Genomic DNA, 25,174 nt, shown 5'->3' with positions numbered 1-25,174 from the left:
AAGGTGAAAATAAATCCAAAGGGTTTCTACAGTTATATTAATAGCAAAAGGATAGTGAGGGATAAAATTGGTCCCTTAGAGAATTGGAGTGGACAGCTATGTGCAGAGCCAAAAGAGATGGGGGAGATTTTGAACAATTTCTTTTCTTTGGTATTCACTAAGAAGAAGGATATTGAATTGTGTAAGTTAAGGGAAACAAGTAGAGTAGTTACGGAAACTATGACGATTAAAGAGGAGGAAGTACTGGCGCTTTTAAAGAATATAAAAGTGGATAAATCTCCATGTCCTGACAGGATATTCCCTAGGACCTTGAGGGAAGTTAGTGTAGAAATAACAGCGGCTCTGACAGAAATATTTCAAATGTCATTAGAGACGGGGATGGTGCCGGAGGATTGGCATATTGCTCATGTGGTTCCATTGTTTGAAAAGGGTTCTAAGAGTAAACCTAGCAATTATTGGCCTGTAAGTTTGATGTCGGTGGTGGGTAAATTAGTGGAAGGTATTCTTAGAGATGGTATATATAATTATCTGGATAGACAGGGTCTGATTAGGAACAGTCAGCATGGATTTGTGCGTGGAAGTCATGATTAACAAATCTTATTGAATTTTTTAGGAAAGTTGACGAGGGTAAAGCAACGGATGTTGTCTATATGGACCAGTAAGGCCTTTGACAAGGTTCCACATGGAAGGTTAGTTAGGAAGGTTCAATCATTAGGTATTAATATTGAAGTAGTAAAATAGATTCAACAGTGGCTGGATGGGAGATGCCAGAGAGTAGTGGTGGATAACTGTTTGTCAGGTTGGAGGCCAGTGACTAGCAGTGTGCCTTAGGGATCTGTACTTGGTCCAATGTTGTTTGTCACATACATTAATGATCTGGATGATGGGGGGGTAAATTGGATTAGTAAGTATGCAGATGATAGTAAGGTAGGTGGCGTTGTGGATAATGAAGTAGGTTTTCAAAGCTTGCAGAGAGATTTAGGCCAGTTAGAAGAGTAGGCTGAACGACGGCAGATGGAGTTTAATGCTGATAAGTGTGAGATGTTACATTTTGGTAGGAATATTCCAAATAGAACATACATGGTAAATGGTAGGGCATTGAAGAATGCAGTAGAACAGAGTGATCTAGGAATAATGGTGCATAGTTCCCTGAAGGTGGAATCTCATGTGGATAGGGTGGTGAAGAAAGCTTTTGGTATGTTGGCCTTTATAAATCAGAGCATTGAGTATAGGAGTTGGGATGTGATGTTATAATTGTACAAGGCATTGGTAAGGCTGAATTTGGAGTTTTGTGTATGGTTCTGGTCACCGAATTATAGGAAAGATGTCAACAAAATAGAGAGAGTACAGAGGAGATTTACTAGGATGTTACCTGGGTTTCAGCACCTAAGTTACAGAGAAAGGTTGAACAAGTTAGGTCTTTATTCTTTGGAGCGTAGAAGGTTGAAGGGGGACTTGATAGAGGTATTTAAAATTATGAGGGGGATAGATGGAGTTGATGTGGATAGGCTTTTTCCATTGAGAGTAGGGGAGATTCAAACAAGAGGACATGAGTTGAGAGTTAAGGGGCAAAAGTTTAGGGGGTAACATGAGGGGGAACTTCTTTACTCAGAGAGTAGTAGCTGTGTGGAACAAGCTTCCAGTAGAAGTGGTAGTGGCAGGTTCTATTTTGTCATTAAAAAAAATGGACAGGTATATGGACAGGAAAGGAATGGAGGGTTATGGGCTGAGTGGGACTAGGTAAGAGTAAACGTTCAGCATGGACTAGAAGGGCCGAGATGGCCTGTTTCTGTGCTGTAATTGTTATATGGTTATATGATAGGTTGGTATTAATTAAAGTAAAGAACAAAGCCAAACTGCTTGCCTTCACATACAATTTTTAATGAAGAATCAAATGAATGAGGCTGTGCTAGATGTGGCAGCCATGGTGGTAAAACAACTGAAGGCCCACACATGAACTGTATCCAGCCCCGCAGCTGGATCGAAATGAGAAGTCAGATGCCTTGACTGACATGGACGCTGAAACTAAGCTCTGGTCCCTATGGACTCGAGCTCCAAATCCACACTCCACTCATCTGCTCTCCACTTGGCTAGCCACCAGCACAATCCAGCCCATTGACTCTAAAGCTTTCTTCGGGCCAGCCACGAGTCAGGAACAGCATTATATAATTACGCATGCTTTTCCTTTCCATAAGTGATTTGTTAGCCTGTCAGAAATACCCACTTCCAAATGGGCAAGCAGCTGTTATCAGTAGAAATGTGTGGGCAGTTTGCCAACTAAATTTAGTGTGTATGTGTCGCAGACAGCTGGCATTGGGTAGGCAGCTAAATCCTAGCAGAAGTCTGCCTGCAGTCAAAATCAACTTTTTATATTGTTCATTTTGTTTGTACTGATATTGCTTGAAAAAGTCAGGGGCTGTAGAATGTCTGACATTCCTTTCTCTGTTGAGATTAAATGTACAGGAGAATTTATTTTGTTGCGTATTAAAATAGTGCAACTGGAAGTTAGCAAGACCCTGATCACCAGTGAGTGATAATTAATGGACATTCTTTTATCTTTCCAGTCTCCAAAGTTTTTCCACTCAGCAAGCCTGATATGCTCTGCATTACGCACTGGCTTTCCATTTCCTACAGCCATTCACAGATCAGTGAGCCAGTGCACATTTGAAGAACTCTTACATTATTATACACTTTTCAGAATGCCACGTGGCATTTGACAAATAACAGTGCTGAATTTGGTATCGGAAAACATTTATCTGGCTTGTATATTCTGAAGCTAATGATGCCAAGGGCTTTGTTACAGATTGTGGCTTAATGGCATTCCTGGTTACACATATTCCCATTCATAAATGTGATGCAGGGATTTTATTCCGTGATTCATTATTCATGGACAGTGGAGAGAAAAATGGATTCAAGAATGGAAGACTATTCCCTTTATTAAGCGTGACCTGCAGTTGAAGTTGAGAGCGGAGTCAAATACATTAAAAAAAGGCTATACAATTCCTTCGATATCTGCCATGAACACACTGGCTTCCACTGTTTCTCCCATTTTACTTCTTCGCAGCACAGTTCCTGTACTGACTCCATCTCATTCTCCTATTTTCTCCTTCTTTGCTCTACCAGTTTCCTCAATCCCACCCTCCACTGTATGTTGTTGTTGTCCTTCAGCTGAGGATTCCGGTCCACCCTTCGAAGGGTCTTGACCCGAAACGTCCGCTGTACTCTTTTCCATAGATGCCTGACCTACTGAGTTCCTCCAGCATTTGGTGCGTGTTGCTCAGATTTCCAGCATCTGCAGATTTTCTCTCGTTTCTGCTCTTTTGTGTGCTGGCTGGGACCAGAGGGCCTGTCCTAAACACTCACTAAGTGGAAGGAGGAAGAAAAGTCATAAGGAGAAAATAATGTAGGAGACCTTAGAGGGAAGCATATGTGTATATGCTTTCCTATAGATCCATCCACTGGAGTTGTCTTTCCTTCAAATTAAATCCTTGTCTTTGATATTTGTAATACCTTGTTTCCTAAATTAAAATTATTGCCTTCAGCAGAACCATATCTCTCCCTTGATTCAACTCTTTCTATCTTCAAGCGTTCTCAGAGCTTGACAGCTCTAATGTTTATGTATTGCTTTGGAAACCAACCTTTCCTGTACATTGGGCCCTGAACTCTAGACCTTTGCGCTACTCTCCCACACCAGTGCTGGGAAACAGTGGAGGACATCCTGCAGCAGAATTCCACACTGTGCTTTACTCGGGCTCATTCATGGAATCAAATTGACTTTAGATAATTGGTGCTAATTTGGTTTAAAGCCAAATAATAACATCTGGTGAGAATTCAGTAAGCACAGCTTTCCACTTTGGGAATGTAGAAGAATGAAGGGTAAATCTATTTGGCTCAGATCAGTCTTCAAAGTAGCTTACATTCTCAAAGACCCTAGGGACAGATTTTTGACAGTGACATGGTTACTGCTCAAGCATATGGGGATGGAATTTGGCTCCTTTAATGCAAGCAAAGTTACTGCAAAATAAATATAACTGTTTCACATCAATTAAGAAATTTGTTGTAGCAGCATTGAGGTAAAGAAACTGTGATTTCTGCAATGTAGAAAATATTTGGATCCATTCCCTGTACAACTTAAAACACATTACACCATTTAGACAGTAATGAAAGCATGAAGTTTAATTTGTTTAACTGCACTTGCACAGTGCACCTAAGGCAAATTGCAACCAATGGGCAGTCAGTAGGCACTTGTGAATAGGTAATTCCCCTTTACTTCATGACAAAAACATTATGTTCCTCCAGGAGTCCTCACCACTGCTCTTTGCTAAGCACACTATTTGAGTTCCCCTCTCCTACTCCTGGCAGGGTAATCCCAAGAAGGCAAGGTGGCAGAGAAATTAATTCACCTGGTATCCATTCACTGTTCCTCACTCAGACTACCAAAGAACAACAGCAACAACTTAATTAGGTGCCTTTTAACATTTAATACTTGATCTATATGGTAGATCTTAAACAAGGCAGAGGTAATTTTATGGATGGATTTATGGAGGGCCTGTGCTACGAATAGTGGAGGATTGAAATTTCTGGTCCTCCAAATGCTTGGAGATCCTTTCTCTGCGAATCCTCTCCAACGGCTTGCTGCCGACCCCCACCACTGATATACGACTCACTAGTCTATAATCTCCAGGATTATTTCTACTGCCTTTCTTGAATGAAAGAATAATGCTTTGCCACCCTCCAGTTTTCTGGTACTACTCCTGTGGCCAATGAGGATGCAAAGATATTTGCCAAAGCAATCTCTTGCCTTGTAACCTGAGTATATCCCATCTGGTCCCAGGGACTTAACTATACTAATGTTTTCAAAAGTTCCAGCACATCCTCATTCTTAATGTCAGCATATTAACCTGTTTTACGCTGTCGTCACTTTTGTCAAGGCCCTTTTCATTGGTGAATACTGAAGCAAAGTATTCATTAAAGTTTCCCCTACTTCCTGCAATTCCGGGCATATGTTTCTTCCTTTATCTCTGATCAGTTCTACTCTCACTCTAGTCATCCACCTGTTCTTCACATGTAAAATGCCATGGAGTATTCTTTAACCCTACTCACCAAGGCCTTCTCGTGTCCCCTTCTAGCTCTCTCAAGTCCTTTCTCTCTGGGAACCTTATTATTCTCAAGAGCCTTGCTTGATCCTTGTTTCCTAAACCTTAAGTAAGCTTCTTTCTTGCTCTTGACTAGGCATTTCATATCTATTGTCATCCATGGGTCCTTTTCCTGCCTAATTGGGACAAACCTATCCAGAACTTCATGCAATTACTCTTTAAATAGCCTCTACATTTTTGTTGTGCATTTCCCCAATTACATCTGTTCCCAATTTACACTCCCCAGTCCCTGCCTAGAAATTCGATCACCTAGTTGCCCTTTGACTGTCCCCCCCGTCAGACCTTCCTCAGGTGTCCTGAGGCTCAGCTAGCTCTGAGGGAGGCCTCAAGGCGGCAATGAATTCCTCTGAGTCTGAGCAAATCTCCGACCAGTATTTTCAATGTGCGGTGGCCCAGGCCAGGGCTCTCCCAGTCAGAAGGGAAATAATGAAGGCCTCCTTTTCATGCTCCAAAGGGAACCATTCAGCTGGAGCTCAAACACTGACAAGCACTGGATGAGGAAGCCATGGCAAGAACCCGGGTCACCATCAAATCTTTCCAGGGTTGGAAGATGTCCTGGCTCCAGAGCAGGACTAATTCATTCCCTTAAGCAACTCTAGCCTCCACCTTGCAAAAGTTGACCAATGGCCACTTCGAGGTCATGTATTTCCAGGCTCTGTCTGGAAATTATCTTTGCTGTGGTTGGTCACAGCGAATGAAAGACTCTGATACCCCGATGGGTCCATAATGGCTCAATCGTACTGTGACGAGAGTCCTCAGTGAGGATGCTGGAGTATCCGAGGCTAAGAATTGAGACACGGTTTCAAACTGGATTGAGAATCCGATCACAAGACAAACACTAGACAAAATTACAAGTAGGCTTACGGTTGAGCATCAAACCTCATTTCAGGTGCTCCTTAAATGCTCAATCCCTGGAGCCCAAAACATGGTTGCCAATTAGCGGGACTGTCCTGAATCTTTGAAGGGGCTGAACCAGCCATCCATACTCCGGAAAGTTAGAGCGTCTAAACCTCGGAATCTGGTGTGGATGGGTGCTTGTCCTAACACATGTGATAGGAAGACATCATTTCAGGAATTTTGAGAGCGCAAAAGAGTGCTTGGAAAAAATAAATTAGGAGGGCAAAGAGGAACTATAGCATTGTAACTAGCAAATATGATAAGATATAGGAGCAGAATTAGGCCATTTGGCCCACTGAGTCTGCTCCACCATTTCATTATGGCTGGTCTGATTTTCCCTGTTAACCCTGCTTTTTGTCTTCTCCCCATAACCTTTCATGCCATGACTAATCAACAGCATATATACCTCCGCCTTAAATGCACCCAATGACCCAGTATCCACCACTATCCGTGGAAATGAATTTCACAGATTCACCACCCTCAAGCTTAAGAAATTACTCCTCATCTCTGTTCCAAATATATGTTCCTCTATTCTTCTAAATTCCAGCAAGTACAGGCACAGAGCCATCAGATGCTCTTCATACGATAATGCCTTCATTCTTGGAATTATTCTTGTGAACCTCCTCTGAACCCGCTCTAATATCAACACATCCTTTCTTAGTCAAGGGGCCCCAAACAGCTCATAATTCTCCAACTGCAGCCTTATAAAGCCTCAGCATCATGTACTTGCTTTTATATGCAAGTCCTCTCAAAATGAATGCTAACGTTGCATTTGTTTCCCTCACCACAGACTCGACCTGCAAGCTAACCTTAAGGGAATCCTGCATGGGGTCTCCCAAGTCCCTTTGCAGCTGGATTTTTGAATATTCAGCCCATTTAGAAAATAACCTGCTCTTGTTCCTTCTGCCAAAGTGCATGACCATACACTTCCTGACACTGTATTCCACCTGCCACTTCTTTGTCTGTTCTCCTAATCTGTCTAAGTCCTTCTGCAGACTCTCCGCTTCCACAACACTACCTGCCCCTCCACCTATCTTGTATCATCTGCAAATCTGGCCACAAAAGCCAACAATTCCATTATTCACATCATTGGCATTTAGTATAGAAGCGATCTGAACACTGACCCCTTTGGAACAACACAAGTCACTAGCAGTCAACCCAGAAAAGGTTCCCTTTATTCCTACTCTTTGCCTCCTACTAATCGGCCAATCCTCTATCTATTTATACCATGGGCTCTTATCTTGTTCAGCAGCTTCATGTATGGCACCTTATCAACAATGTTCCCTCTAATTTGTAATGACAGTTACAAATCTTGTGCTGTGCAATTTTTTGCCCAGTAACAACAATGTGTGCATACTGAATTTTATATACACAGCATCATTCATTTTATCAGCTAGCAATAAGAACTTTGATCTTGTCAGGGTTTGATCATGTTTGCTCTCGTTCATCTGCATTCTCATTATCTCATCATCGCAAACCTTATGCATCAGGCCAGTATCAGGTAATGAAGGATTTTCTCACCAGAGTGTTTGCATATTGTCCATATGTGATTTGCTTGCTAAATCAAACTTTGAAAAATCAAGTTTCCAAATATCACTCCACTTCTTCCCACTTGTAAATTCTCCAGCAACTTTTACATCATGACAGTACATGCAGGTAACTCCAGTTTCTGTATTGTACCTAAATATTTCTGCATGTTCCTGACCTCATGAGCTTTTGGTGTAGCCGTTTCTACTATTTAATTAAGCCATTCCACTTTAAATGAACTAGCAGCTCTTTTGTACTTCACGCCCTTTGTTTCTTTAGAATTCAACATAGTGAATCAATAAATTCTTCAATAAAAACAGCATAGATCAGCCAGTTCTAAAATATGCAGACAGATCACTGCAAACTCCACATCAGAAACCAGAAAAGGAAAAATGATTGTGTACTATCGTGAAATATATCTAACATGCCAACGAGGTAAAGTGTGACATTTTGTGTGTAGTTTAAATTCCTTTGTGCACCAATAGCAAAAGATGTGTGCATGTGCACACGTGCACATCTTAAAGGAAACATTACTTGTCAAAGGCCTTCTGAAACTCCAAGTACACAACGTTCACCGATTCTCCTTTGTCTATCTGATAGTTACGGTTAAGAAAAATGTCAGTGTAATTTGTGAATGCTATATATTAAGAGCAAGAGAGTAACCAGGGAAAGAGTGGTGTCTATTATGGACCAAGAGGATAATGTGTATGTGGAGGTAGAGAATATGAGCAAGGTCTTAAATAAATACTTTGCTTCTGCATTCTAAAGGAAAACAGCATTGCAGTTGGGGATTTCAGTTGGAAGACTGAAATTCTGAAGTATATTTGCCTAAAATAGAAATGGAATCAGATGTCACATTGTGGATAAATGTGGATAAATCCTCAGGATCTCATGAGATATATCCTGCTGCCATGGGAGGCAAGGAAGAGATTACTGGGAATTTTAAAATTTTCTGGTCTCAGATGATGTTCAAATGACTGAAAGACAGAAAGTGTAGTCCCATTATTTAGGAAGAGCAGTAGGGATAAGCAAGGTAATCATAAACAAGTTTGTCTAATATCTGTGGCATGATAATTTGAATAATTTTGGGGGGGCATTAATGTAGACATGTAAAGGTTCAAAGGAAAGGGATGGGCAGCACTAATTTGTTGGGAGGAGATTCTGTCTGTCTATCCTGATTTTTTTTTGAAGGGATAGTATGCATTGGGTATAGGATGGTATGCAAAACACACAAAATACTGGAGACATTCAGCAGGCCAGGCAGTATCTATGGAAAGGAGTCCAGTCGATGTGCCAGGCCGAAACCCTTCAGCAGGACCCTTCTCCTGTTTAATGGGATGGCATAGTAGCTAACACACCAGTGACCCAAGTCCACTCCTGTTGCTCTCTGTAAGGTGCCTGTATGTTCTCCCCGTGACTGTGTGGGTTACCTCCAGGTGCTCCAGTCTCCTCCCACATCCCAAAGATGAACGGTTAATAGATTAATTGGTCAGTTGGGTGTATTTGGGTGGTGTGGGCTAAAAAATAATTTTTTTAAAGTGATGAAGTTAATGCAGTTGATGAGATTTTCATGGATGTCAGTAAAGATTTTGACAATGTCCCACACAAGACATTCAATTCAGAAAATTAAAGCCCATGGGATGCAGGACAACTTGGCAAATAGGACACACAATTATCCTGGTAATAGTAATGAGGATGGAGAGTTGTTTTTGTGATTGGAAGCCTTGGCTGAATGACGTATCACAGGGAGTGGTGCTGGGACTCTTGCCATATACATTAGTAACTTTAGAATTACTAACTTAGATATGAATGTGGGAGTTATGGCTAGTAGGTTTGAAGATGACAAGCAAGTAGTTGATGTAGTTAAATTGTTTTATTATTGTCGTATGTACCAAGGTCCAGTGAAGATCTTTGTTTTGCATGCAGATCATACAAGGAAAAACAACAACAATGCAGAATAAAGTTCTACAGTTACAGAGAAAATGCAGTGCAGGTGTAAGCCCAAAAGGTAAATTGTAAGGTCAAGAGTCCATCTTATTGACTGCACACCATTCAACAGAACTGTCCTTCCAGGCTCCTGAAGCTTCTGCCCAGTGGGAGGATGAGGAGAGAATCTCCAGGGTGAGCTCGTTGATCATTTTAGCTGCTTTACCAAGACAGTGAGAAGTGTTGGCAGAGTCCAAGGAGGGGAGGCTTGATTTCTGTGATATGCTGAGCTGTGTGCACAGCTCTCTCTAGTTCATTGTGGTCACAGACAGAGCACTTGCAAAGAGCAAGTTCCTTGTGCCTTAATAGTGAGAGCTAAGGGCCCAAAAGTACAAAATGTGACCACTGCTGGTATAGCTGTCTATTGGATTTGTAGGGCCAGAGGATATGTGGCTGGGAGTCAAGAACAATGAAATGTGAAGCTGGGAATAAGGTTGTCAAGAGAAAATGTGTCCTGGAAAATAAAGGGCTGGGATTTGCTGAGCCAGGGCATCAGGGTGGAGAGGAAGTGATGGGTGTTTAGGTCTATGAGAGAAGATTTGTGACCAGGGCTGAGGGCAGAGAGAATTACAGCAGGAGCAGCGGACCGCACAATGGAGGTGGGGGCAGTGCAGCAACAGTCATTGTTTTATTAATGTAGGGTTGAGAAGGGCAATACTCTAAACTAATAACTAACTTTTAGCAATCAGACAATCAATAGGCCTTAAGAACAATTGATAAGAGTAATAATGCTTCAGGTCATGCCAGCCTTGCAAAGGACACAAGCAGGCTTCAGAGCCCTCATATTAACAAGTTTAGGTCCTAATACTGGATTCGGACAGGGGTAATGGGCACACTTGTTTTTGCTCAGTACAGTGAACGTGTAGTGGTATAAATGACAAGTCTAGACTGGCAGCAAAAAACAACAACTATAAGAGGAGTTAAGCAGGTCAGGCAGCACTTGTAAAGGCAGGAGGATTTCAGGATGACACCCGACTTCAAGACAGAGTGTGGAGAGTGCGGAGCCAGTGTAACGAGGTGAGGGCCAAAGGTAAAGCAGGAGCTGGCAGGCAGTAGGTGGAACCAGATGAGGAAGGAGTGATAGATGGGTGGAGTCAGGTCAGGGCAAGGAGGTAGAAACAGAGCCTGGGAGACGACAGAAGGAACCAGCTAGAAGAGGGACGATAGGCATTTGGAAACATTGCAGGAGGGAATAGAAACCCGGATGGTTTAAGTATGAGGGTGATGGGCAAATGGAACAATGAGGAAGAGGAGAAGGAAACTGAGTAATGGGGTGGAGCTGGGGAATGGAAAGAGGGGAGGGGATTGAGGAGAGAACCTGTGTGGATCAGAAGGAGAAACAAAGGAACATAAGATGCCTGGGGTACCTGAAAAAGGAAAATTCAATGCACAGGTGCTCTTCCAGCAAAATGTGGGAGATCTGAGAGACCTCCAGTCTCCCTGATTGCTACATCTGTGAAGTGCATTTAGATGGAGCTCCTTACAGACCACGTTAGGGAACTGGAGCTGGAGCTGAGTGACCTCTGGACCAATGAGGAGTTGATAGCTAGGGGCTACAGGGAGGCAGTCACACCTGCTGTAAGCTACAGGAAGCAGGAAGCTGAATGATTGTCAGGACAGAGAAAGGGAATGGGCAGACAGTGCAGAGACTCCTCTGGCTGCTGCCCTCACTGACAAGTATACTGCTTTGGATACTGTTAAGGGGTTGACTTATCCGGGGAAATCTGCAACAATCAGGCCTCTAGCAGTGAATCTGGCTCTGTGGCTCAGAACGGAAGGAGGAAAACAGCTGTGATAGGGGATCTGAATATTGAGGGGAATATTCAGGAGATACTGTGGAGGTGAAAATGACTCCTACGGTATGGTGCCTCAGGGAGGTCTCAGATTGGGTCCACAGCATTCCTCAAGAGAAAGCTGAGCAACCAGAAGTATGGTATGTATTGGTTCCAATGACATACTATGAAAAGGGATGAGGTCCTAAAGAGCTAATATGGAGAGCTAGATAGGAAGCCAAAAAACAGCACCTCAGGGACCTCTGGATTGCTGCCTGTGCCATGTGTCAGTGAGGGTAAGAATAGGAAGGTATGGCAGATGAATGTGTGACTGAGGAATTGGTGTAAGGCACAGGGTTTCAGATTTGTGGATCATTGATATCTCTTCTAGGGAAGGTATGACCTGTACAAATAGGACAGGTTACACCTGAACTTGAAAGGGACCAATATCCTTGTGGGCAGGTTTGCAAGAGCTGTTAGGGAGGGTTCATAATTTAATTTCCTATTAAAATAATTCCCCCACTATACTTCCTCATCTTCTGTGCAGCAGATCCAACTATTGTTCCACAAACTTGGCCACTGTGGCTTTCCCCTAAGAGGCCATCTCCTCTCAATAGTATCCAGTGCAGGATATAAGTTTGAGAATGTGCTTGAGCTCCCTGCACTGCCTCTTTACACCTACCACTCTTTCCTGGTATCCCGCTCTACTTTTCCACTGTGCGGCCAATACTTGTAGTGTGACCAGCTCACCAAGCGTGCTGCCAGCAAAACCTCCAGCATCACAGATGCTCCTAAGTGAGTTCACACGCAGCCCTAATGCTGTGCAATGCTGTGCAGCTGTGCAATGCGTTAATTCAGGGGTTGCTATTGGACACACTTCCAGAACACATGGTTGTCAAGGAAACAGGAAGTCTCCCTGATTTTCTACGTATCGCAGAGAAGCATTCCATGGTTCAGTGTCTCAGCACTTACAGTAGCTGCACCTGCCTACACTGTGGGCCTTCTGCTTTAAACACTACCTACTGCATTCTAATGTTCCTGAAAGTTAGAAAATAGCTATCTGATTAATTAGTCCTATCTGCTGTTCTGGATGCACTTGCTTTTACTTAGTGAATGCAAGTGGTATGAAAAGGAAGAAATACTCACCAATCACCCTCCTCCCCAAAGTCTCTCACTCACCAAAACACCCATCCTGAGACTATGCTGAAATCTGGGATCTGCTGTGCAAAACTCTGTTAATATTCTTTTCATGCTTTTTAATAACTTTTAAAAAAAGTTAACCTGATCTTCATTTTTAATGGCTTATGTTTCTGATTGTCAGAGGTATTCAAACACTGCCAGAAACTTTCACACCTTTGACAGTCAGCAAAGTTGGAAAAGTTGGAACGAGTTATCAAAGACTTCCACAGATGTTCCATGGGGAGGAAATATTCTGGCCTCTCTACATCACTCCATTGCACTGGTTGAGCCTATTGTCACTGAAGGCTTCAATTAGGATGTAACTTCAGGACCGTATAGGCAAGCAAAAGTGGCCTTCCTGTTTCAGTTAGAAAGCTCGGGCAAATTGCAACTTCAAGACCGGCGTTGCATAGTGGACCCAAAGTAGGAAAGCTCAGCCTATATGCTTGAGTTGAAGGTTGACAGTAACATTGAGCTGATGAACAGTGATTTGAGAACAGAGTCCAAGTGAAGGATGCACTCACCTGGCAGAAAGCATACCCATCCTGCGCAGTCATCCAATTCAAACATTTCCTGCCGGGTTTTTTTTTTGCATGCTGCTATATACAGCAATGATTTTGCAGGAATTGACCTTACTGCTGCTTAAGTGGTTTATTTAGCAACCTGAGAATTGTGAGCAGGTCAAACAAGAGCTGAACCCTGGCTGGCAACATGCCACTGCCACATCTAAACACTTCATTAATCATGTATCTGACAAGTGGAAAATAGGCAAAAAGGTTTTCTAATTGTAGGTGCTATGCAGGAAAAGGTTTTGGAAGTAGGCAATGCATTTTCTAAAAACAAGAATTGTGAGCCACTGTAATATAGTTTTATGTGATGTTAAAATAATCAGACTTTATAATGATGGGCATTGTACTATCTAGGCACAATTTATCAGATTTACTTACAGCCACAGTTTTAAAGATGATATCCGCGTTTCTGGAAATTGCTTTTCAGAAAAAAAGTGGTAGATAAATTAAATTGATGGCATTGTTACAGATTCATTATTATTAAATTTTTCAAAGAGGAGACAAATTGTGCTTTCTTTAGGTTAGAAGCAATTGAAAGAAGTTAATTTGGTTATCTAGTCAATATTCAATAAGAGCTGCAGCTCTGCAAGGACTATATTCAATTAATGCATAAAATTAAGGATAGATGACCAAATACTATCATAAACCAATGATAATTTAGTAATTTCATTTGTCTGTTCAATGCAGAATATTAAATTTGACGCTAAAGGAATCAGAATTTTTTTTTCTGTTTTTCTCTTTGCACATCGTGTCTTAAAGCTATTATGTAAATGAATAGTGATGTCGTTCTGACAGATAGGCATGATCATCCCACTATCAGTTCTAACCAGAGACCCATAGCCATTTGTGATCTTGACATGGAAAGCATGAAATACACGGCCTGCCTGTGTACTACATTGCTTCATCATTCAGTGTTACCTCTGGTATTATTCAAACAGTAAATCACCGTGACAATTACCTAAATTGTCATTGCTTTCTTCCACTATTTATAGTACAACAGCACTTACCCACAAAGTGGTGTGCCTTAAACATGTAATGCTATGTACAGCAATCAATCATCTTGCCTCTACTTTATACTCTCCAAATACTCAAATTTTCTATTGACTGCCATCTATACAAGTACACTCATCTGCACTCTGCATCAGAGCCAGCCGAGTTGTATCTGTGCTCAAGTTGGCAATAAATGGTCATAAAGTCCCAGAGCACAGAAACTAGCCCTTCAGCTCACCATAACCATTGACTACCTGCAATAATCCCTCTTTCCAGCACTTATCCAGTAGCCCTCTACCCCTTGGTGAGTCAAGGAAAACTCCAAGCAGGACCCACCTTCAAGGTTACCCAGGATACCAGTGGAAAACGAGCAGCAAGGCAGCTTGCCCCAAAGGGGCAGAGAGTAAAAGGAGTTCTCCAGCGTCGGAGCCTAGAATTTGTGATGTCTATGGAGGAAGAGGTAGGAGGTTGGAATCCAGTGTGGCAGGCTCCTGAAGAACTTTTCTTTGTGTAGGATGCTGCTGTCCTTGCTCATACAAAAAAAAATTGTCATTTTCAAAGCTACACAGCCTGGATTTGGACTTCATTGTGTTTCTCAGAAAAGCTTTTTCTGGAACCAATCCAACAAAAAAAAGCTATTTGGCAGACAGAGTATACTGCAGAAGCTGGTAGTTGGAGCCATAAACAATTTGATGGAGAAACTCTGTCGGTTGAACAACATTGTTGGAGACAGAAATTGTTGACATTTTGGGTAGAAACACTGCATCAGGATTGAGAGGGGGTGATATGCGGAATACACAGGAGAAGGGGAGACAGGATCCGGGAGACAATGGGGGCTGGAGGAGGGGAATGGCAGATTGAGCCAGCTTGGTGAAGGAAAACAGTGGAATTGCAGGATAGACAGACAAAAAGAATGAAGGAACATGAATTGAGTTGACTTCACATAACATGAGGAGTAAAAATCATAACATTACATCTCCATCTAAATGTGCAATGTGTTATCATAGTAATTTATAATAAATAGAACAGTCAATGTAACATAGAAATACACTCGGATCAGTGTGAGTTAATCAGTCTGATGGCCTGGTGGAAGAAGCTGTCCCAGAGCCTGTTGGTCCTGGCTTTCATGCTGTGGTACCGTTTCCCAGATGGTAGCAGCTGGAACAGTTTGTGGTTGGGGTGACTCGGGTCCCCAATGATCCTTTAGGCCCTTTTTTCACACCCGTCTTTGTAAATGTTCTGAATCATGGGAAGTTCACATCTACAGATGTGCTGGGTTGTCTGCACCACTCTCTGCAGAGCCCTGCGACTGAGGGAAGTACAGTTCCTATACCAGGCAGTGATGCAGCCAGTCAGGATGCTCTCAATTGTGCCCCTGTAGAAAGTCTTTAGGATTTGGGGGCCTATACCAAACTTCCTCAACCATCTGAGGTGTTGTGCCTTTTTCACCACACAGCTGGTGTGTACAGACCACGTGAGATCTTCAGTGATGTGGATGCCGAGGAACTTAAAGCTGTTCACCCTCTCAACCCCAGATCCATTGCTGCCCATCTCCATTCCCCCTGTAGTCCACAACCAACTCCTTTGTTTTTGCAGTATTGATGAAGGGGTTGTTTTCTTGACACCACTGTGTCAGGGGGATGACTTCTTCCCTGTAGGCCACCTCATTATTGAAAGGGTGTAGGGAGGGTGAATTTGAAAAGTATCTGATAAGTAAGGAAGGTGACAATGTGAACCAACAGGAAGGAACAAAGGAGCGAAAGGCAGATGGAACCAGATGGGAAGTGGAGGGGTGGGTGGTGGGGGATGGAGTGGAGGACCATATGGTGAATATGTTGATGGTAGATGGAAGGGGCTGAAAGGGGATGGAAATGGGTGATGGGGCAGAATGATGGGAAATGGAACAAGGGGATGAGAGAGGCAGAAGACCAGGGGGAAGCCAGATGTGAGGGTTACCTGAAATTGGAAAATTCGATGCCCTTACCATTGGGTTGTATGCTACTCAGGTGGAATATGAGCTGTTGTTCCTCTAGTTTGAATTGGGCAGTGCAGCAGGCTGACAATTCACACATCACCATGGGAAAGGGGAGTTAAAAAGGAATACAGCTGGGATCTCAGGATGGCCACTGTAGACAGAGTGAATCAGTCCCCTCATTGATATAGAGGAAGTCACAGAAGGAGCACCACATACATTAGACAATGCTGGAAGAGATGAGTGTGAACCTTTGCCTCACCAAGAAGGGCTGCTCAATCCCTGGATGGTGGTGAGAGAGAAGGTAAAGGGAGTTTTGCATCTCTAGTGGTTGGAGGGAAAAGTATCAGGAATCAGGGAGTCATGGAGGGAGCCATCTCTGCAAAAGGTTTAAAGCTGTGAGGAGGAGAAGATGTGGTTAGTGGTGGGATCCTGTTGCAGCTAGTGGAAATGATGAAGGATGATGTGTTGGATACAGAGGCTGCTAGGGTGAAAGGTGAGGACTAGAGAAGCTCTATTTCTATTCTGTCTGGAGGGAGGTGGAATCAGAGCAGAAGTCCAACATACAGCGAGATATGACAGTGCTCCATCAACCACAGCAGAAGCAAAGGCACATTTCCTGAAAAAGGAGGACATTTCAGATGTCCGGAAACAGACAGCCTCACCTTGAGAGCAGATAGAGTAGGAAAAATGGATTGCATCCTTAGAAGGGATAGGGTGGGAGGAGGTGTGGTATAGGTAGAATATACATATACATTAATGATTTAGGTGAAGGGATTAAAAGTAACATTAGCAAATTTGCTGATGACACAAAGCTGGGTGGCAGTGTGAAATGTCAGGAGGATGTTATGAGAATGCAGGATGACTTGGACAGGTTGGGTGAGTGGGCAAATGTATGGCAGATGCAGTTTAATGTGGATAAATGTGAGGTTATCCACTTTGGTGGCAAGAACAGGAAGGCAGATTACTATCTAAATGGAGTCAAGTTAGGAAAAGGGGAAGTACAACGAGATCTAGGTGTTCTTGTACATCAGTCAATGAAAGCAAGCATGCAGGTACAGCAGGCAGTGAAGAAAGCTAATGGCATGCTGGCTTTTATAACAAGAGGAATTGAGTATAGGAGTAAAGAGGTCCTTCTGCATCTGTACAGGGCCCTGGTGAGACCCAACCTGGAGTATTGTGTGCAGTTTTGGTCTCCAAATTTGAGGAAGGACATTTTTGCTATTGAGGGAGTGCAGCGTAGGTTCACAAGGTTAATTCCCAGAATGGTGGGACTGTCATATGTTGAAAGATTGGAGCGACTGGGCTTGTATACACTGGAATTTAGAAGGACGAGAGGGGGTCTGATTGAAACATATAAGATTATTAAGGGATTGGACACACTGGAGGCAGGAAGCATGTTCCCACTGATGGGTGAGTCCAGAACTAGAGGCCACAGTTTAAGAATAAGAGGTAAGCCATTTAGAACAGAGATGCGGAAAAACTTTTTTACCCAGAGAGTGGTGGATATGTGGAATGCTCTGCCCCAGAAGGCAGTAGAGGCCAAGTCTCTGGATGCATTCAAGAGAGAGAGTTAAATAGAGCTCTTATAGATAGCGGGATCAAGGGATATGGGGAGCGGGCAGAAACAGGGTACTGATTGTGTATGATCAGCCATGATCACAGCGAATGGCGGTGCTGGCTAGAAGGGCCGAATGGCCTACTCCTGCACCTACTTTCGATTGTCTATTGTAGCTGTTGGATTCAGCAGGATTATAGTAAATATTAGAGTATAGTTCATCTCTTGAGTTTTAGAAAAGGGACAAGTGTTAGAAATGGTCCAAGTGTTTTTGAGAGGGGGATAAAAACTGAATTAGATTTGATATTGTGCAGTAAGAGAGGGTTAATTAATTGTTTCACAGTTGAGACTCACATAGGGAAGAATGAACATTATATGATTGAATTTTACATTTCATTTGAGAGAAAGATTAGGTCCAAGACTTGTATTTTATACTTAAATAAGGGCAGCTAAGAGGTCAGAGCTAGCTAAAATGAACTGACAAATTAGGTTAAGTCAGTCAGTTGAGATATTCAGTGGAAAACACTCAAGTAGATCTTTCAGAATACATTGCTTAGATACATTCCAATAAGAAAGAACTATTCCAAGGGAAGGATTCATGATTAAATAAAAAACTTAAACGATAATGCCAAACTTAAAGAAAGCCTATGATTGCGCAGAAAACATTTCAGAAAATCAGACAAAGCAAAAGAATCATATAACATGATAGTGCGGAAAGTAGAAAGAGTACATGACAAAGCTAAAAGAAAAGTAAAACCAGTTCATAATGGTTTTTAAACATATTTTAAAAAGAAAGAAAACATCAACAAGGCATGCACTAATCATGCAGAAATTGAATCTGGGGAATCAACCAGGAAAATGATGCAGAGCACGTTATTGGAAGGGGGGTTATCAAGCCTTTGACCTTCACCCTGACATCTTAGGAGAGATGGTTATCAGATGGTTTATATCTTGGTTTTACAGAATCTTTACAGAATTCCATAGATGCTGGGAAGTTTCCATTGAATTGGAAAATATTAAATGTTACTCCTTTTTTATTCAAAATAGAGTGACAGAGTAGAAAGCTGATGTAAGCAAACCATTTGAAGCTGTTATAAAGGTAGCTTGTAGTTCACAAGAGCACAATAAAAATGAAACAGGAGTAGACCACCTGGCTCTTTAAGCCTGCCTCTTCATTCACCATGAACATGGCTACTCTACCTTCAGATTTAACTCCTATTCTGTGCCAGACTCCAAATGTCCTCATTCAAATATTCCTTAAAATGGTATCTAACTCCACTTTAAATACTTCTAATAAGGTAGCTTTCACAATTTTCTAAGGCAGTGGGTTCCAGAGATTCACTTCCTGCTGTGAGAAGAAATTTCTGCATTCTTTGGCCCTAAATGACTGGCTCCTTAACTTAAAACTTTGTCCTTTTGTTTAAGATTCCCCCACTAGTAAGTCCCCTCAACATCTACCCTTTCGTGCTACTTTCCATGTTTCAATAGGATCACACCTCGTTCTTCTAAATTCCAATGACTAAACATACAAGCTATTTAGCTTCTCCTGATAGGACGATTTTCTATAGCATAAGATAATCATGTAAAGTCATTGTGGTATTGCAGAAGAAAATCATATTGGACTAATTTATTGGAGATCTTTAAAGAAGTAGCATAGACTAAAGAGGAATGGGTGGATGTACTATACTTCAAAATCAGGAAGTATTTAAGATGATGCCTCATGCAAAATTATTGCCTTCACTGAAACCTCACAAAGTGGAGTGTTACACCCTGGCACGAATTGAAGATCGGCTAGCAAACTGGAAATAGAGAGTAGGCATAAATGCTCCTGTTCCAGCTGGTGTGCCAGAAGGATCAGTGTTGCAGTCTCTTTTTTTTAATGATTTACATCAATGACGAAGATCACTTCTGCACGTTGAAACTCGGTGGGGGTTGTTGGGGGTCGGGTGTGGGAAGGGAGAATATTGAATGCGTATCTGGAGAATTCAGCCAGATCTAAGAGCAGGGACCTGTAGGTGACCCAAATGCAAAAGTAGAGAGAGCCAGTGTCCATGGCTAATTGTGAGAGAAGAATCAGTCGTCTGGGGAATCGACAGGCACTGCTGTAGCCATAGGCATCACAGTGGTGGGTTATTTTGTGACCAGATTGCTTTCATTAGTTAGGACATGAAACATAAAACCATGGAGATTGTGAAACAATTCTTTAAAACATTGATTAGGTTACAGCAGGAGTTATTGAGCACAGATCTGGTTACCACACAAATAAGAATGACATGATTGCTTTGGAGAGGGTGCCGAGGATATTGATCAGAATATTGCCTGGGATGGAACATTATTGGGAGAGACAAGATAGATTGAATTTGTTTTTCTTGGAGCTGGAAGAGACTTGAAAGAAGTATACAAAATCCGAGGATCCTCAGGAGGTTTGATGGTATGAAGCTCTGTTCCATAACAAAGGTGTATAAAAGTAGGGGGCAAAGGTTTAAGGAAATTAAAGAGATAAATAAAATTAATAAAAACAAGAGAAAATCTGCTGATGCTGGAAACCTGAACAGCAGACATAAAATGCTGGAGGAACTCAACAGGATAGGTGGAATCTATGGAAAAATATAAACAGTTAAAGTTCCAGGCTGAGAAGTCCTGATCTCTCTTTTCCATAGATGCTGCCTGGCTTGCTGAGTTCCTCCAGCAGTTTGTGTGTATTACTAGAATTAGTAAAAATGGATACTTCATGGTTAGCATGGAGGTTATGGGCTGAAGGACTTTTTCTCCGAGCCCTATGGTCAAAATAATACAGGTACTGCTGCTATGTTTGTAGAAGACATGTTGATAGTTAAGAAACTGAGTTGTGAAGAGGAGATAAGGAGGTGACAAAAAGATACAGATAGGCTAAATGAATAAACAAGGATCTGGCAAATGGAGTACAGTGTGAGATAATGTTGAAAAATAAAAACAAAGCCCATTATGCAAATGATAAAAGGGTGCAGAACTCTGAGTGCCCTTGTACATGAATCACCAAAGGCCAGTGTACGTGCATAGCATGAAATTAGAAAGCCAATAAAATTCTGTTTATTGGTAGGAGAATTGAATACGAAGGGCAACACTCCAGTTCATTTATATAGGACATTGGAGGAGTGCTGTGCCTGGTACTGGTCAGTTCAGAGTAGATATCTGAAACCTGAGCTAATTTAGAAGAGCAAGAGGCAATTTGATTGAAACATGCCAAGTAGCCTTGACTGATTGGTTTGGAAAGAATGTTCCCTTTTTTAGAATCTAGAATTCGAGATCATTCATTAAAATTAAGGGGTCACTCACTGAACACAGCAATAAGGTAAATTTATTTTCTCAGCTGGTTATAAGTCTTTGGAAATCTCTTCTTCAAAGGATGGTGGAAGCAGAGTCCTTGAATATTTCTTTCAGGCAGAAATAGTCAGAAGTTTGACAAACAAGCAAATTAATGGTTAGCAGGGATAAATTTGATAATTTTGAATGAGAAGCCCAATGGCCTACTCTGCCCCTAATTTGTAAAATGGTAAACTTGTGAGTTGTATTTCTGCCAGACAACTGGTCCCTCATCCCCATGCCCCAAAATATGGTTAACTTTGCTGTTAAGGATGTTCCAGTTAATTCTTATTTCCTGGAATCTCCAGAACAAAAAGAGACCATGTCTGAACCAATGGCCAGATTGGTAAATTAAACAACTCAAATCCATAATCCTTGTCAGCAGTAGAAATATTTGAGCAAATTCCATTATACACCATTTCGGCAAAATTGTTAGCCGGCCCAAAATTGAATAGCTGGCCGGGTGAATCACACCATTAAGTAGCACCAATAACAATTTTCATTTTGTATAGGTTGTTCAAACTCTCATTAAATAAAATATCCTAATTCCATTTATTTCACTGGTAAAATCTATGGAAACAGAAATTGAAAACATATCAAATGATTGAAGGTTGCTGATTACAGAAAAATGCTTTTCCTCAGCAAAATAAATCAATAAACCATAAATATTTTAAACCACTCCATAAGGTTACCGCAGCAGTTAGCTTAATGCTGTCCACAGCTTCAGTGAGCGGGTTCAATTCCACCTCTGTCCGTAAGGAGCTTGTACATTCTCCCCATGACCGACTAGGTGCTCCAGTTTCCTCCCACATTCCAAAGGTAGGTTATTTGGTCACGTGGGTGGCGTAGACTTGTTGGGTAGGAAGGGCCTGTTGCACACCTAATTCCAAGGTCTCGTCTCCACTTGTACTGAGGACCATTGTGAATCTTGGTATAAATGTATGATTTTTCCTTGTTTATCCCTTAAGGGAAATTTCCCCAAAATGCACTACATATTAATAATATATTTATGGTCTGATGACAACTTTAAGATTATCAGGTAAGAAAATCTAAAGTTATCTCTATGAATCATTCAAAGCCTTCCCATTCCAGTACCATGTATAGGTTTAGCTATCACTAAACATATTGATTTGTTTTTGATAATGTACTTCCCAAGTTGACTTCAATGTTTTCTGATTACACATAATTGCAGTATCTAGTCTACATCACTCAGATGCAATTATAATTCAATTTACCATTCTAAGCATAGTTATTATGCTGCATATCTGTTATCATGCCACAAATCATGAAATACATTAGTCCAACAGTTGATGGATTCCAAAGATCCATGCCACTCCCCAATAAGCTCTTCAATTTTACTCTGTCTGGACCGACTAAAGCCTAGTCAAAGAGTTGAACAATACAGAAATGGACCTTTTGGCCCACTATATCAATGCTATCCCATTACTCACCTGCATTAATACAAGCCCTAGGTCCATATTCTCAAGTGCCTGTCCTACCATGGTCAATTTTATTACACTCCAAGTCAAAGTGTGGATAAAAGAGCTGAATTCCAGCAAGGTGAGAAGCAACACAGACAGCGACTTGAGAAGCTTAAGTAAAATTGATCTGGACAACGGAAAAGTAAGGTAATGACCATCTGAAACAACATCTTCCCTTGATGTTAATTACCTCACAATTAAGATCTTAGAGATAACTCTTAAGACAAGAAGCTTAACTGGACAAGTGACAGCAGGCCAAAAGCAGTTTATGTCCAGGTACTCCACCTTCAAATGCCTCAGAGCATAAGTGAATACTCTCCACTTGCCTGAAAAGTTTAATAACACTCAGTAAGATCAGCGCTGTCAGAGCAAAGCAGGCAGCTTATTGGCACTGTAGTGACTACTAACTCTCTCTCTGTCACCCATTGTATCAATGTGAACTGTTTCAAAGAGACATGATACCTGCTTATCAGGTTCTACCATCCAAGTCTGCAACCTCTACCAATTAGAAGTTCAAGGACAGAATCATTTGGAAACAAAACTACTTCTGCTCAGAGTTAAGATATCACCTGATTTGGACGTTGCTGCTCTGTCATTCTTTTCAAATTCTCTACGTGGGTGACTTCCCATACAAAGCTGTCAGGAAGTGGAGAGCAGGCTTGACCCAAAAGCAGAGCAGCGGAGACGATTCAGCAGTGAGCAATAACTTTAGAAATCAACTGCAAAATGACAAGCCACGAGGGATTGCAAAACAAGAGAGAACAGATATTAAACTCACAGGGAACAAGGTAACTGGAGGCTAGGATCAACTGACACACACAAAATGCTGGTGGAACACAGCAGGCCAGGCAGCATCTATAAGGAGAAGCACTGTCGACGTTTCGGGCCGAGACCCTTCGTCAGGACTGACGTCTGACTTTGTCAGACGAAGGGTCTGAGCCCGAAACATCGACAGCGCTTCTCCTTATAGATGCTGCCTGGCCTGCTGTGTTCCACCAGCATTTTGTGTGTGTTGTTTGAATTTCCAGCATCTGCAGATTTCCTCGTGTTTGCTAGGATAAACTGGCTGGTTTTTATGAGTGGAAGAGGATTGTGGATGAAAGCTGGGTTTAAATAGGCTGCAGGTGATGAGTTGGAAACAAGTGGCAGTTGATTCTTGTTAACTGGGTCAAGACTGGGAGAAGCCTGTTGATGCAGGCCCAACAGTGTCCCCTCCTATGACCAGCCCCCGATGGCCCAGGATGACCCAGATGGGTCCAGTGAACTCTTCGATGAGCGATGGATCCAAGATCTCTCCTCAGGTCCATACCCTTCCCAGTTGACCAGCTTCCAGACACCCCAACTGTGACAACGTGAATCCATCAACTGGTGGACCATGTACACTGGAACACTTTCGACCAGCCTGGGTTCCAGAAGTGCTGGCTCAGGTGGGTGAGTGGTCCATGGACAACAGGCTTGCAGCAGGGCACGTGGAAGGCATTTGAGATCCTGAGGAATGGTGGCAGCTGGAAAGTAAGTGACTGGGTTTGTATGATGGGTAATCAATGAACCAGGGCGAGACTTTACGAGAGTCTATAGGCAGGGGCAAATCTTGGGGGGAGAGCAAGACACGGTCCACAGGACAGAGTAGTCTAGCTGGGCACCGATGGTTGGTCTGGCAGCAGTAGGCACGATTGACAGCTAGAATGTCCCCCCATGCCCTCCTCGAAGGCTTCTGACAGCAACAAAGCTGGGCCCTGATGGACGTGACCTCCAGAGTTGGCTCTTCTGTGGGGAACAATGGGGAGCACGATAAATGTGGCATACCATGACAGATTATGTGTGTAGGTTGTGGGACAGCTCAGCCCAGAGCAGATACTTCTTACATGTGGAAAGGTTAGTGTCTGCTAAGCATCGCAGAAAGCTCCGACTTGCTGATTGACCCTTTCTGACTGTCCATTGGCCTGTCGATGACAGCTAGAGGGCTAACTCAGAGGTGAGGATGAGGAAGCAGAAGGCTCGTGAGAATCAGGAGATGAATTGTAGGCTCCCAGAAACCCCAGCAATTGCTGTTCTGCCATCATCCTTTCTAATGTCCCCTTCCAATCAACTTTGGCCAGGTCCTTCTCATCCCTCTGTAATTCCCTTTACTCCACTGTAATACTGACTTTAGCTTCTGCATCTCATGTTGCAGGGTGAATTCTATCATGTTATGATCACTGCCGTTTAAGCATTCCTTTGTCTTATGCTCCTAAATCAAATCTGGTTCATTACACAACAACCAATCCAGAAATCCCTTTTTCCCTAGTCATCTCAGCCACAAGCTGCTCTAAAAAAACATGTTATAGGCTTTCTATAAATTCCTTCTCTTGGAATCCATCGCCAACCTGATTTTCCCAATCTACCTGTATATTGACATTCCCCCATGACTATCATCTCATTGCACTTTTTACATGCATTTTCTATCCCAATTGTAATTTGTACTCCATATCCTGGGTACTGTTCAGAGGCCTGTATGTAACTCCCATCAGGGTCTTTTCACCCTTATAATTATTTAACTCTACTTACAAGGATTGTACATCTTCTAATTCTATGTCATCCCTTTCTAAGGATGTGATTTTATTTTTTACCACAGAGCCACCCCTCTGCCTACCTGCCTGTACTTTCTATACAATGTGTATTCTTGTTTTGTTAAGCTCCCAACTATGATCTTCTTCCACCAATGGCTCTGTAATGCCCACAACACCAAACCTGCCAGTCTCTAAC

This window comes from Hypanus sabinus, chromosome 6 (genome assembly GCF_030144855.1).
Source record: "Hypanus sabinus isolate sHypSab1 chromosome 6, sHypSab1.hap1, whole genome shotgun sequence".
Classification (NCBI taxonomy): Eukaryota; Metazoa; Chordata; class Chondrichthyes; order Myliobatiformes; family Dasyatidae; genus Hypanus; species Hypanus sabinus.
Note: the sequence above shows the minus strand (reverse complement) of the source record.